We start from the raw sequence: 14,909 nt of genomic DNA, 5'->3' as shown, positions 1-14,909 counted from the left end.
AAAAATCACATTCCCCCAAAATCAAACACACAATTGACAATAGATAAATGCCAATCAAACAAAGGTTTTTTCTTCTGTGGGGGCTGCACAGGATGCAAAAATCAAAAACAAAGAAGCACAAAGCCCACCACCTTTTTTCAATCCACAAACAGTGAAGACACATTTAAAATAAAACAAAAAATCACATGCAGCAGTAAGGGGGTGATCTACCTATTAAAATGTGGGTGTAATAAACAGTATATAGGCAGGACAACACGACAACTTAAAGACAGAATATGTGAACATATAAGGAACATAAGGAAAGGACATGAAGAACACAACTTATCGAGACACTTCAAGTTACACCATGACAATGACCCCAAGACATTAGAATTTGTGGGAATAGAGATAGTGCAACCCAACTGGAGAGGAGGAGATTTCACACACAAAATCAACAAAAATGAACTAAAATGGATGTACAAATTAAAGACATTCGCACCTAGGGGATTAAATCTAGATAATGAGGTGAAATCCATCATAGGCAAGAAATAAATGACTATATAACCGACCACAACCACACAAGAAAATACTATATGACTAATCCCGCATAAGTACCATATTTATGGACAGACACCACAAACATGAACAGCCTGTTCATGCCAGATAATCGGCTTTATATAAAATATAAAATATAAAAGTATATATGTAAGACCGATAGGAACGCACCCAGAGACTGAAAAAAATCAAAAAATTAACATAATCCTCATATAATGTAGGACATGGTTAAAAAGTGCCACTACGAACATGCAAGCATACCATGCATAATTTAGACAATAATCGGCTTTAGAAATAAATATGCAAGACTGATAATATCAACCTAAAAAGATATGTCAGAATCCCCTAACAATGAATGTGTCACTACAATCATACGAATATATCAGACACAATTAAGAACAAAATGGGATCATACGTAACAGAAACCATTATGTAATCACGCTAACAAGTGAACATAATGCCAATCAAGAACAATGACGGACATTCCAATTAACTAATCAGCAACTTGTGAAAGAACTGATCCAGGGCATTTAAGCAGACGGGAACTCCAGCAACACACACCTCCTTGAAGAAGGCAATTGGCTGAAACGCGTTGGAGGGAGATCCATACACGCCAGCAAGAACAAGCACAAGCACCGGAGTGTCATCATCCCCCGCCGTGAGCTGAACACCTAACCCGGCTTCCCATCGTGCAGAGAAGATCGAGAACGTGGAGAGGGTGAGTAGGAGACGGAGAGAACTGAGAGGCAGGAGGCCCCCCGGGCGGTTAAGCGAGGCGGTGTCGACGGCGGCGACCAGCTGCCCCAAACACCTTACCCCGCTGCCCTTGGTCACCGCAGCCAACGGGAGAACGGCGCGTGAGGTACGGAGCGCCACAGCACTCGTGCATCACCGCTGTTATCTCGTACAGCAGCGGGCCTGACACCGGCACCCTAGGCTGCACCGGTCCCCCCCCCCTCCGAAAATCCGTTGAACAAAATCAACACGTCAAAAAAAAGGGGTACCCGAAGACTTGTGACAAACTTGCAAATCTAGACCACTGTTTGACGGGACGCCGCAAACAGAGTCTGGAAAAAAACTGAGATCCATTATACTGCAATTTATGCAGACTGTTCTGAATAATTGCAGATTGGGACATTGACACTCTTTATCGAGCATACAGACTGGGAGATAATACTGCAGATTGTGTACAGTGGACTAAAACTAGTGCATCCTTTTGAGTATTAAGACCACAGTACTGTAAGCCTGTATCTTGCAATTACCTAACCCTATTTTAAGTAAAAATTATTACATTAAACATTTGTGTCAGATTTAATTGATTCACATTTAGAGTCAACTGCAGCAGATACATGTTAACCATAGATTGAGCGCAGCACTACCGCCCAGACTATTATATTTAACCCTTGGGATACAGTCAGATCCCAAAGTGTTCTTGCAGCTCATCACTTCCTAATCTTTTCAGTGCGCAGGTATAACCAAAAATTGTAAAACTTTTTAGCAGTCATATTTGTTTTCCTTCCAGGGAAAAGGAGATAATGATGTTTATGGCTAAGAACAAGATCTATTTCAGATTCAAACTTTTAAAACCTTTATTGAGGAATTACTGATTTAAGTAATAAATAGACACATATGTAATACTTGACAAAAGTTAAACTTTATCCATTAAGTTGTTCAAGTGAATTACAAATCAGTTAAAATCTACTATTTGAAAACCACAAATGCATTTGTTGTGTACGCACATACTGTTAGCGCTGTAATTTATTGCACCTGCCAATTCAGTGTGACAGGATCTCAGGAAAATTAAGTTAAAAAAAACAAATAGGCATAAAATAAAAAGAAATATGTAGCCATAAATGTTGAGTACCTCCATATCTCTGTAAAAATTCATGCTCCGCACTAATTAATCAGCAGAGCAATATCAATGTATCAGTTATATGTTAGCTTATTTTGACATGTATAGCTGATGCCATGGGTTTAGTTAAAGGGAAAAAGAAACAACATACAAATAAGCAAAATAAACCAACATGTAATTGATTCCTTGAGTTTGTTGCACTGATTAATTAGAGAAGAGGTTTCATATTTGCTTTGTGTCCCCCTCACCAGATGCTTACAGCAGATTTGCTGTAAATAAACTGCAGAGCTTCTCCAGTAACTCTCTATATGGCTTAATTTAGCCAGTAAATGCGCTCTTACCCTCATTTATAATAGTGGTCATTGATCCCTGTGGAGGAACACACACACATAGGCCCTTATTCTGGTTCATTCGCCAAACAAATTCCTTCTCAAATGGACAAAACCATGTGCACTGCAGGTGGGGCAGATAAAACATGTGCAGATATAATTAGATTTGGGTGGGGTTTTACTTCAAAGTGAGATCTATATTGCAGTGTAAAAATAAAGCAGTCAGTATTTTCCCTGCACAGAAACTAAATAACCCACCCAAATCTAATTCTCTCTGCACATGTTACATCTGCCCCACCTGCAGTGCACATGGTTTTATCCATTTGAGAAGGAATTTACATTGACGAGTGAACCAGAATAAGGGCCACAGTAACCTGTGGGTCTGATTCAAACCCACTCGCTGCCTAGCAAACGGTTTAACACTGCCCTGAGAAATGCTCACCCCCCACCGTCAGCATCCCCCTGCATGTGGCCCAAGGGGGAGAGAATTCATTCAATGGTCACTGACCATTGAATGATTTCTCTCCACTTCAGAAATATAAGTCAGTCTGAACTGACTTTTATTTCTGCCGCTAAACGCCGAAGACCAGGCTGGAACTGATGTCGTGTGTCATAATCTTACTAAAGTGCAGGTTTCCAGAAGAGGAGATGTTTTTCATAGAAACCAATCAGGTTCTACTTAGCATTTATCTAGCACCTGGCCAACCTGTAGCTCTCCAGATGTTGTTAAACTACACAACCCAGCATGCTTTGCCACGGTTTTTTTTTTAATTAAATTGTTTTATTGAATGCTTTTCAGAGTTATACATATATCCACTTATTCATTCGTATACATAAATTGGGGTGGGTAGAGGGATAAACAGAAAAAAGAAACAGGAAGGGTTGGGGTGGGGAAGGGGGAATACACAGTAACTTTTTGCAGTTTCATTCCTTTTACAGTAATTTCTTAAATGATGTATACAGTAGGAGCAAGTTTCATCTTTGCTCCTTTGGCCATGGCTAGCCATGGCTATTCTATTGTTCTCAGCTGCAATACGTATTGTATTGCAGCTGAGAACAATAGGATAGCCATGGCTAGCCATGACCAAAGGAGCAAAGATGAAACTTGCTCCTACTGTATATCTATCCTTTTCTAGGATCATAAATAACTCCCCTCATTCTCTACTATTTTAAGCCATTTATCCTAGCTATGTTTTATAGCCCAAATGTAAATGGTGATGGGAAATTATGATATTTTAACCATGATGACCATGTACTTCTGAAAGATTGGGGCAGATGTATTAAGCCTGGTGAAGAGATAAACTGGAGATAAAGTGGAAGGAGATAACGCACCAGCCAATCAGATCCCAACTGTCATATTTCAAACACAGCTGATTGGCTGGTGTGTTAACTCTTCCAAGTTATCTCCACTTTATCTCCAGTTTATCTCTTCTCCAGGCTTAATACATCTGCCCCATTGTTTGTTATCTTCGATGATACTGGCCATATATTCCATATGGTATGTGTCCCAGATTCCAGCCATTGTTGCTGTTTTTGCCACAGTTCTATCATTCCATCACAGCAAAATTGAGGCAGTGCATGCTGGCACTTGTGGTTTTACAACAACTAGAGAGCCAAAGGTTGGCCAGGCCTGTTCTAAAGGATACAATGTAGAATCTGATTGGGTAACATCTCCACTTCTGAAATCCTACACTACACACTATTTTATGGGTAGTCCCCAGAAGGCCCAGAAGAGTGGACACCCCTCCCGCATCTCACTTCCTAGTGAAATGGGCAGAATGGTAAGAATGGTACTGGGTTTGTGCAGTAAATGCGGACGCGGCAGGATCTAATGATGCAATTCTATTGTAATCATGTCATTTGGTCCCATTGCCATCAAAATATGTGTGATGTGCAGCATTTTGCTGCCTGGGGACAGGGCCTAATTGTCACGGCAGCCCGCCGCGGGTCACGGCAGGGCCGCTACTCACCTGTCCGTGCCCGGCGGCGGCTCTCCGTGGGGCTGGTGCGGCGGTCAGGAGGCTGGAGGCGGCAATCGGGTCCCGGCGCAGTGAGAGGCGGCCGGCGGGAGCAGTGAGCTGGTTTGGGCTAGACGGTGCCGGGAGGCCGGCGCCGCCATCTTGGTTAAGGGCAAATGCCCAAACTTGCCTGAAACGCCCATTTCCTTCCCCTGACTCTCTGCAGCCAATGTCAGCCGTCCTCTCCTCATAAGAGGGATCTGTCAAGGCAGCTCTGAGTCAGTGCAAAGTGTCAGTTAAGCTGTGCACATCCTGGCTCTATTGGTGTTACCTTTTGATCCTGCTCTTCAGTTCCAGCTATCCTGCTCCTGTAGTGCTGTGGTCTGCCTACTGCTAAATTCCAGCCGGAAGGTTCCTGATTGGTCTACTGCCCTAGTCTCCCACATCTGCCATACCATCGCCAACCGGGGGCCCCGTGATCAGTGGCCCTATTCCCTCTGCATCCTTCCTGTGGCTTTTATTCTTCAGTTCTTCATTTATTTCATTATTTCGCAGTCCCCTGCTAAAGACTTTCACAAGAAGTATTGTGATAGCCAAATTCCTGTACAGACTCTCAAAGACATTATTTGGGACAAGTTTATTGTCTTTGTAAATGCAGAGGTCTCTTATTAAACCCGCACGTTTTTAACCTACCCCCTCTGGCTCAGCAGTTGTTCCTGATAGTCACACAAGTTCATCCAATCCTCAGACCGTGACACTAATGATGCAGTAGCCAAGAGCTTAAAGTGTGTGCCTGATTCTTTTTCACTTGAAAAAAACGACTTCGCTCTCTTATTTTTACACTGCAATATATATTTAAGTTTGAAGTACAAACCCCACCCAAATCTAACTCTCTCTGCACTTGTTATATCTCCCCCACCTGCAGTGCACATGGTTCTGTTCATTAGAGAGAGAATTTGCTTTTGCAAGTGAACCAGAATCAGGCCCTATACTTACATTTTTTTTGTTTTTTTTGTTTTACAAATCTGTTTATTAATTTTCCGACATTATAACAAAATAACACACACATATAAATACACATATACATATATATATGAGCCTTAAGAGGACGGTCTTTCAACAGATTATAAATGCATTAAAAATAACCATTTGCCATGTACATAGTGTAGCACAATCTGTTGCCTTATAGTCTTTAATCTTCTGTTGGTTTATAGCTATAATATAATATCTCTTATTTTCTAACTAAATGTAAACCATGTGTTTTTAATCTCTACGGCCCATACAATTCCGGACCAATAAGAAAAACTTACATTTTTTCTATCCATATAATGCTATGTGTTTTTCCATGTCTCACACATAGCACTGTCCATTTGCTCAGTTTTAACTACAGAATGAGACCGGGGGGGGGGGGGGGGGGTCTACAGTTAAGGAGCATGGACATTCAAGATAAGGTAGATACAAGGACATTTACAGAGCAGAGGGTCCTAACAAAACTGAAAGTGGATAAATTAATGTGCCAGATGTGATACATCCAGTTATACTAAAAAATCTTAAAGGGGTGCTTGTAACAACATTAACAGAACTATTAAACCAGTCTCTAGCTGCGGGAGTAATTCCAGAGGACTTGAAAAGAGCAAAGGTTATCCCACTGCCCAAAAGTGGAAACAAGAAAGAGGCAGTCAACTAATGACCATTAGTAGGGAAAATAATGGATGGACTATTAAAGAAAAGAATTTTGGAATATCTCAAATTCATCAATTTATATTATCCCTGCATGAATTAACTGTAGGGAGATCATATTAAACAAATCTTAATTACTTTTTTCACTGGGTGATTAAAATAATAGTTTAAGGGTGGTTGTAGGTGTACAGTAGCTTATCTAGACTTTAGTAATGCTTTTGACATATGGGCCCTACACACGAGGCAATTTTAGAGCATTTTCTAAGCGTTCTGACTAGATCGATTAGAAAATGCCCCTACCTCGCTCCGTGTGTAGAGACCATAGTGATATTGATGCTCGATCTCGTGCATCATTATACCCTGCCAATTTATATCCAGTATGCTGGATAAATCTAGTTAGATAACGAGAGAACACTGGCAATGACAGATTGCTCAGCAAACATCTCTGGCATATCGCTGTGCAGCACAGTGTGCTGAGCGATCTGAGCGATCTAGCATAGTTAAGAATGCTCAGCAATATCTCCCCATTTGTAGGCCCCAATAGTTCCACATTGCAGACTGCTTAATAAACTGGAAAGCTTGGGAATGTATTCTAAGATGGTTGAATCACTGTTGCATGAAAGTACACAGAGAGCTGTAGTAAATGGAGTGCATTCTCAGGAGGGAAAGGTTAAGTGGAGTTCCCCAGGGATCTGTTTTTGATCCAATGCTTTGGAATATCTTTTTTTTGGTGACATTGCAATTGGTAATGAAAGGGAAATATGACTTTTTGCAGATTGCACAATGGTATGCAAGAGGGTAGGCACACTAGGAGGAATAGAACACATGATTAAGCATATAGGTAGACTATAGTGCAAATTGGGAAATGAAAAAGTACAGTTCTCCCTTTTGTTGGGGGCACTCTTATTTGTATGTCAGAATGAAATTAAAATGTACTGTAACTTTTAATAATCTGTATAATATAAAAACATTTATTGAACCAGACAAACAACAAATAACAATTAAATATTGTCAAAGCGATATTAGTGACAATATTATAATATCTATTACTATATGGTGACCACATTTTTTACAAGGAAAAGGAAGACACAAATAAATTGAAGAAAAATATTGAAAATAATATAAACAAGGAGCAAACCTAAATAGACTAGCTCACCATGCTTACCATGCTACAGGCTCGCCACAGTTTCTATTCTCCATTTATGGGGGTCGTGGCCCCTTATAAGGAAGAATAACCCCTGTCAGTTGGGATCCCAACTGTTGGGCATTTATCATTAGCATCATCCGGCACCATGTCAGAGATCCCAGTGTGCCGGCCAGGTTTATTTATTTCCATTATAACCATTTATTTTCTTTATGCAGGCAGGCTGTGCTAGCACAGATAGGGCCTTATTTAGACCCATACTAAAATCTGTTAAATTTGGTAGTTGTCAATTTTCACAGATCAGCCCAGTGTACACATGCCAGCCGTGAGTATGTAATCACCGGAAATTGCAGCTTCATTGCTGGCCAGGGGCAGTGATGACACGATGGGTGGTGGCGATGCAGCATTTTGTGGGAGCACTCTGGACAATGCAAGTGTGTCCAGACTGCTTGGGGGAGGGCCATGTCCTGTGGCAAAAGCTAGGTTATGTGTGAGTGCTTCGTTGTTTAGTGATGCACTTGCACATTAGAAATGTGCATGCAAATTTTTGCGGACACTGTGTGGTGGGATCCGGCATAGAGGCAGCCTTTCCATGTGCTGGATGGCCCCCTGCTGCCTAGTGCCCCCAGTTGTAGTTTAGTGAATCCTTGTTAAACTACAACTGGGTCTGAATGAGGCCCATAGGCTGCATGCTCTGTCTCCACACTCAGCCCTGCCTTACTGGTAAGCGCATAGTGTGCCCCTGCAAGTGACTGCTTTCACATTGGTGAAAGCCTGATGTGGACAAACCATTATGACAGAGTATTTTGGCTATCTCTATTCTGACACCCAGTAGAGCCGAGAGGGGGCAAGTACATTTTACTTGGGCCCAGGTCTAATGGATGGACCAGGGTCCTGCTCTGCACTCCCCCAATGTAGGGAGCCGGCCAGTGTAGAGAGTGAGGACAGGCTGTTGCCACAGCACAGCCAATCTCCCTAGCCCAGCACCTCCCTCTCATCTCCCTGTCACCCTCTCACCTTCTCCCCTCCTCCCTCTTACCCTCTCTCACTCTCCCTCCAAGACTCCTCTCCTCATTGTTCCTACTCACCCCCTCTCTCATTCACCCCCCTTCTCTCTCTATCCTTCTCTCCCTCTCACTTCCACACCAGGGAAGCTGAGTTGACTGCTGTGAGGGGTGCTGATTCTATGTGCTGGCTGGGAAAGGGGTGATGGGTACTGCTGGCTGCCTCTGTGATCTGTGCTGCTGGGAGATTGGTTCTATACTGTCGTAGCAGTGCTGGGTCAGATGTGGAACAAGTAGCACTGCAGCTGGTGCAGAGTGCACTGACACCCATTGAAATGAAGGGGCCCCACAGCAAATGGCAGTATAATAGCACTAAGCATGGTGGTGGAATTATCTGCATTTGTCATAGGGTAATACATTTGCTAGGGCAGGCTTACTCTCTTGGTTCTTACTCTCTGAGCATGTACAGTGTTACTTTGTGATACACTACACAAACTGGCAGACATCCACTTTGCCTCAGTCCCAAAATGCGCACTAACTGTACCACTCTCATTATTCTTATATATTGTTTTAAATAAAGAGTGTAGATGTAGGGGATGGAGAGCCAAATGGGAAATCCTATAAATGATTCTGGGAAACAAGCACACCTTGGGGCTATAGGTCATGTTAGATTTATGCACTCCTGCCAGACTGCTGTATTATGGGTAATCACAGTTTCCTTTCATAAGTAAAACAATCCTGTGAACCGGCTTATTTTATTTTTCTTTAAACATAATATTACACAGTACCGAGCAGTTATAAATGATTACCATCAAAGCAACCACACTCAACATGTCAGCTTTTGGCTTTGGCTAGCAGTGACAATGATGATGTATTTGTTTTCAAAAAGAGCGTTAGATTCAGGATTAGGAGATCTGCAGATCACCCACTGTTCTGAAAGCTGTAATAAGCCTTGAGAATTACTGTGTTCTCGAAGCAGATGCGTCACGTGCCTTTTCCCAAATGGATGTTTAACCTAGATGCTCACTGTTAAGGTGACAATATCTTAGTAACAATGGCCTGTACTTAAAATACATCTTTGGCTTGTAATTTAACAGTGCTAATAATCATAACAATAACGCCAGTCAATGAAAAGATTCACAACTACTTTGTAATCTCACAGGATGGTATTATATGAATAAGACTGGAGGGTTTTGTATTAAAGTTAATGGGCACACAGTAGGTAGAATTAATCAAAAAGGTACTGTCTGTCTTCCAACGACAAGATGCTTAGAAAATCTGCTTTCTGGCTGGTAAATAATGGAACGGTATTATGCCTTTTCCCAGTTGGCATACAAGGGTTATTTGGATAGATAAACACTCCTGACTTTGCTCTATGTGATTTACATATGTATAAAAAGTGTATTAAATCTAAGGGAATGACTCTTTTCATCTACAGAACTGCCATGCATGTGTCTCCCAAAGTGGCAGAATACGGAGATCACGTTGCACATAGCTTGAATAACTGTGTTTCCACTCACTCTAAATACTTATTTAATGCTGAATGAACATATAAAGGTAGTCATGTTATTTGTACTTAAAGATCTTTTCCCTAGGAGTAGACAAGATGATTGGAGATAAATATGGATATACCTAGTCAGCTGAAGCAAAGTCACTTATATTATGGTATACAGAAGGGTTTACTTTCTGTATGACACAATGATGTATGTCAGGGCAATAGGCATTGAGGAGTACTGCTATCTTAGGGGTGCTGAGATTGGAAATCTCTTCCAGTGTTAGGTTCTTCCAAATTCCACTTTTGTAGAAGAAGAATGAAAAACAAAATGTGTATATATATATATATATATATATATTTATTGCAAAAGACTTTGGGGGAGCGCTAGCTTGTCAGCCTGGGTTTCTTTTTTAAAAAGTCCAAAAAACCGGTACTTAAGTCAATCAGTTCTCCAGACAAGATTGTCCCACTTATTTCATAAAACAGGCACTAGATCAATGATTTGATTGACCGCTGCTTCCAACCTGGATGGGTTCCTGGGATCCAAACAGAACCAAATTGTATCTAGAAAGAGGGATGGAAGGAAGCGCTATATAGTGCAATATTATTTTGATAAAAATGAATTTATTTCAAAGCAATAAAAATAGAGCTGTTGATACAGTGCTCGTACCATTAACAGAGTTGAAATTAATGGTACGAGCACTGTATCAACAGCTCTATTTTTATTGCTTTGAAATAAATTCATTTTTATCAAAATAATATTGCACTATATAGCGCTTCCTTCCACCCCTCTTTCTAGATATATATATATATATATATATATATATATATATAGACTTAACCAAGGTTTGATACTCGAGTGTTACATGATGATAATCAGTATCCAATGTATCCTTCGATGCAATGGGGAAGGTACGCTACCGTGGAAATATAATTACCACAGCAAATAGTTGCAATTCTGAACACACGAGTAAGTGTATATACAAAGCACCCTACATACAAATGTCTAAATCTATATATTAATTGTAGAATATCTGTCCTCAGTGCTCTTGCATTGTGAGATAGGACAGAGGAGGACCGGCAGTCTGGGTAAGTATGTGAGTGGGGGAAGGAGTGGGATGGAGCCGCAATGAGAAGGGGTTAGGGCAGTGTAGAGGAGGACAGGACCGGTCATAGAGGGGGCAGGGCTAAGTGGAAGGTGGAGCCAATGTATCCTGGCATATCCTGTACCTGAAATATTATATGTATTATATTATATCTTATATGAATTACTTCCATTTGTAAATTAATTGACTTACTTGACTTCTGTACATTGATCCATGTTCCTGTACTGTTATCACTAGTCATTAAAATCTTATTTGAAGCACTGTGAAACTGGTTGTGCCATACTGTAATATATCCACACACAATGTCCCCTTTGCAAATGACCAAGGCCTCTACTGGCCCCCCCCAACAAGTCCAGGCCTAGGTAATCACTACGTCCTTCCCTAACTTCTTGGTGCCCCTGCCCAGAATAACACAGAGAGGCAGATATGCTGAAGCATACAAATGGGATGTGGTCAGCATCCTGGCTTTCAGGTTGCTGGCAATCAGAATATCAATGATTGCATTATGACTACCACCATGGGACTGGCACCGGCATCCCGACAATAATTTGGGATTCCCTACTTTGGAATGCCAATGTCTATCTGCGCGAGGGCTTCGTCTGAAGGATGCCGAGGGGGTAGGTCAGTGGTCGCTAGGTTCCATTGAGGAGTATTCAATGTTTTTTGAGAGTCTGGCTCACCGCTCACTGTTCTGTGTCCCTGTGATCTCGCTGAAGTGCTCAGCACTTTTTCTTATCTCCTCCTTTCTGACTTCCTCAGTATTCAACTTGTGGCCAGCTCGCCGGCCCCTTTTGCGAACTTAGCATAATTATGCGAGTTTAAATGGGAGTGCTGTAACTGGAGACATCTGTTTTCTCCTGCTCTCCACGTGAGCTGGTCAGACTGGGATATTTCTGAGCAGGGTGTTCATCTCAGCAGCGTGTTCCTCGCATTTGTGGACTTGTATTTTTTTACAAAGGTTTAGAAAGGTTAATGTTTTGTTCAGTATTTATTTTACAACAAATAGCTGTGTGAATATTTTAATTGAGTTTGTGCAGACGGGTGTATTTTGTTCTGTTTGGCCTTTATCCTTGTGTTGTGCTTTTAGCATTGTTTCTTTGCCCTGTGTTTTTATTTAATTTATTTTATAATTGTTAGCGTGTTTAAAAGCCTGGTTGGGGGTTAGGTGAGGAAGAAGAGAGGAAGCATGGTAAATTACTAGGAGCATTCCAAAATGATTTCTTATTGGTTACTATTAAAATAACTTATTAAATTCCAAATAAATTAATATAGAAGTACAGCACTATGGCACTTGCAATAAATACATTAGAGTACATTTTTTTTAATTTATAAGCCATAAAAAACAAAAAAAAATAACAACTTTAACAAAGATAACCTTACAGTTCACCTAAAAAAGATGCAGAGCAAAAAATAGAGAACATCTCTAAAAAAAGAAACCAGCAGGACTCGCAATTTGTGCATTGAATACACTTTTTGAGAGAGACACTAAAATCCCCATTGAACAGACATTGCGAACACCGGGGAGAAGTGCAGGGTGAACTGAGTTAGCTTCGCAAAATATTTTTGGAGAAGCAACAGAGCTGAATACAGGGAAGCACAAAATAGGAGAGAAAAGTTCACTACTCTTCAAAAAACATGCACACTCACCATTATTTACGGTGACATAGGAGCATTGAATACATGCCATAGAGGGAAGAAAATCAGAATAACTGGCAAGACACACCCACACCAAAGTCACAGCCTATTGCCAGCAAGATGACTTCACGGCATCACACCTGCCGATGGTGCTCTTTTTTTAAAATATTATTTTTTTTTTAGAATATCGGATAAAGGAGACTTAACCTGTACTGTGAAATATTGCCTATTTACTGTTTATGTTTCTTTTTTTATATATGATTTTATATATAGGTTCCATCACTGATGCATACTCATGGATAACAAAAAGCAACATACAAAAAAACAAAAACAAAAAAATATTGCCAAGTAACCTCCCCAAATGTCTCTAAATTAATGTTGTTGTGAAAATAAGCCACTAATTATTTGATACTTGGTATATGAGAACTGTGCTTATCAGCCTTACTTGATGAAGAGTAGATAGAATTTAAAAATGTTGTATTTCTGCGGATTTAATTGAAAAAGACATATAAAATTCAGTTAATTTGAAAGAGATTTAATTATGTTATGTAGAATAATCCACCAGATGGCACTATAGGCATATTCTGTGTATCGCAACACGCAGCATTCCATTGTGCAACACATACAGTACTATGATACATTTATTCTGATCTGAGATTTAAAAGTCAAAAGCAAAATATTAACGAAAAGCAAAGCAGGGGTATAATTTGAAATTTACAATATTGCTTGATTTTAAAATGAATCCGACATTTTTACTGTAGACTTTTCAAACACCCATAATAAAATATCCTATTCAATCAAGTGATTTCATTTGCGGTTTATATACATTGCTAAAATATTTGAATTTCTTATCCTTCAGATACACTTAAAATAATTATCTAAATAACTGATTTATGTCTGATGGGGGATAATTACTGTATCAAGACAGCCACAGCTAAGCTTCAGATTTCAAACCCGCTGGAACACGTGTTTATCAGCATTTTACACTAGAACAAAACATTTATAAGAGCCTGATAGAAAAGAACCAGGGAGGTCATTCCGGTTTATTCTCACGTTGCTAATTCTCAACGTGGTGCGATGTTTTGCGACTGCGCATGTATGCGCATGTGCAGATGCTTAATGCGAGCGGGCACAGCAAATTGCTTATTCACCGGCCCATTTGCACCTAGCAGTGTGGGGTGAGGGGTGTGGGGTGGTGTAGAGGGGTTGCACCAATGGGAACGCCCAGCGTTTCATGGGCGTTCCCATGGAAATGCGCTCGTGACGCGGATTCCAGAGGTGGCATCTGACATCAGTGGATGTCAGCTGCCCGCCTGCTTCCCATACAGGGAGCCCGCATATGTAATCAGAGAGTGTCTTAAATCTGCGAGCGCTGTACAAATCATTTGATAGTTGGCTACCATCGAATGACTTTACACCTGCACGCAAGCTGCGAATGCTTCTTGCATGATGTATGACTTCCAATGCACTAAAAACCTTAGTTAACGCACCTCAAACAAAGCTATAATTTCACAAGTGTTTACTAATCAGGAAAATGGCTGCTAACTGGTTTCAGTAGAAGGGGACATCCAATCTTTTAGGACAGTTTTAGGCAATTTGTGGCACTCCAGCTGCTGTGGAGCAACACATCCCAGCAAAGCCTGCCACAGTTTCAGCATGCCATAACATAATATATTTAGCAGGTAATGCTGGGAGGTGTAGTACCACAGGCTGTGTACCCTGGCCTATTCTAGGAGGTGTTCGATTGTTTTCTCTGGGAGTCAGTCCAGCATTTGAAATACTTTTAATGACCAATGTTACAATTGTTTTTCTGCTAGCTGTAAACTGCATTGTGGGGCCCAGGACTGACAAAATAGGCAGGGCTCCTTTCCCCTTCTTGAACCCCCAGTGTGCCTGGTGAGACCTCCATTGTTGGACGTACACATCCCAGTTCTCAGAGACTTATAGCAGAAATTATTTTTTATCAAAACAATGTATAATGCATAGCCACTTATAAGCAGAGCTGCAATACATCAGCATATCTGAACACATAGATATCAGCAGAGGTTTCCTATGCCGCACCAAAGACAAATAGCTGAATACATTAGGTGAAGTTGCATTCTTTAACAAAACACATGAATATTGAATAAAAACTGATAATATAACTGAAGTAGACTTAACATTTTAACTTGT

The 14,909-nt window shown here is 40.7% G+C and overlaps 1 protein-coding gene across 1 annotated transcript in view; it reads right to left on the bottom strand.

The window, feature by feature from the left end:
* The window catches only part of CNTNAP2 (contactin associated protein 2), a 1,678,538-nt gene that overhangs the window by 173,714 nt on the left and 1,489,915 nt on the right, over window positions 1–14,909 (bottom strand). The gene's annotated exons all lie outside the window — the stretch shown is intronic.

The sequence above is a fragment of the Crinia signifera genome, chromosome 5, assembly GCF_055691185.1.
Source record: "Crinia signifera chromosome 5, ASM5569118v1, whole genome shotgun sequence".
Lineage (NCBI taxonomy): Eukaryota > Metazoa > Chordata > Amphibia > Anura > Myobatrachidae > Crinia > Crinia signifera.
Note: the sequence above shows the minus strand (reverse complement) of the source record. Positions and strands in the feature narration are given on the sequence as shown.